Below are 1,403 nucleotides of genomic sequence, written 5' to 3' on the forward strand. Positions count from 1 at the left end.
CAGAACAACAATGTCCCTCAGTGCTGAGGCATCTTCTGCTGTTTTGATTGAGCAAAGTAGGAGGGTATACCGCTCCAAGATGGCCGCCGTATTTCCTGCGCCAGAGAGGTCCATGAGGCGTCTATGCTTATATTATGTCTATGGTTACAGCCTCATACAATGTCGTCCAGCCCTAGTGTTTCTTTATTTTCTGTATTCTTAGTCGTCTTAATTTTTAACTGAACGGTGAGGAAGTTATGTAAACACAGATACATTTTTGTTTATGAAAAAACTATTCTCTGTTTTTTTTTTATTCTGATTTGAAATTAATGTTACAATTAACATGATTTATTAGATGCTTGACTATTGAGTACTTAGTCACTCCAAATTTCCTTGACCTTAATTTCTTCATCAGCCTTGACTGGATGAAGTACTGAGAGTGGATCCAGGCTAGGAGGTGGAGATAAAAGTTCTTTAGTTGATTAAATTTACATGAATGAAACAAAAAAACAGAGAGAAATCTTTGTCCAATTGTCATGATTTACTTCTTGGGGTGATGCATGGAGCAGGGTCTGGTGGTGGGATTCCCATCTAATGTTTTGGAGCTTCAAGCAGTTGAGTCAGATGTTAGCGGACTAGCTTCTCCACCTCACTTCACAACCTGCTGCCTTTTGTCTTCAGGTTTGCTCTTGCACAAAAAATGGTGGACTTCTGGGAAGCATCCAGTTTATGGACTGGAATTAAATAGACCGAGCTTGGAGTCTCACAGAGAAGGGAGGTCCCACTGGATAACACCGGGTGGTGTTGGTTTTTCCCACACGGGATGAAGGAGCTTCAGCAGAGTGTGATTCATTGGAGTCAGGCGTAACATGCTTGAAGTCCTGGAATGTGGGAATCTCGTGCTGAATCAAGGATTCGAACGCTGCTGATGGAGGTAAGACCAGATTTGTATCCAGGAGTGTAGAGGATGAAGCATCAACCATGGAGCAGGGTCTCGTGATGGTTTCTCCATCTGTAGTCTCTGAGGTTGGAGCAGATGAGCTACATGCTAGTTGATTAGCTTCCTGCAGTCTTCTCTTTTGAGGCTTTTCTCTTTTAACGCAAACCATTTTTTTCTGTCAGAGCAAGTGGTTCTTCCTCTCCAAATGCAACAAGTAGAATGACAGAGCCTCCGAAAAATATTTAAAGCAGAAAAACAGAAATCCCGCCCCTTTATCTCTATTGGCTCATTCAAACATAAACTAATAAAAGTGAGATGGGGCATCTGCTGGGGTGCAGGAAGACAAGAGCAGTTGGGGGTTGGGGTCCATAGACATAATATAAGAGTAGACCCCGCATTGGCCGCTCAAATACGGCGGCCATCTAGGTAGGATTGTCCCTCCTACTTTGCTCAATCAAAACAGCAGAAGATGCCTCAGCACTGA

This window comes from Poecilia formosa, unplaced genomic scaffold (genome assembly GCF_000485575.1).
Source record: "Poecilia formosa unplaced genomic scaffold, Poecilia_formosa-5.1.2 Scaffold589, whole genome shotgun sequence".
In the NCBI taxonomy this organism is placed as follows: Eukaryota; Metazoa; Chordata; class Actinopteri; order Cyprinodontiformes; family Poeciliidae; genus Poecilia; species Poecilia formosa.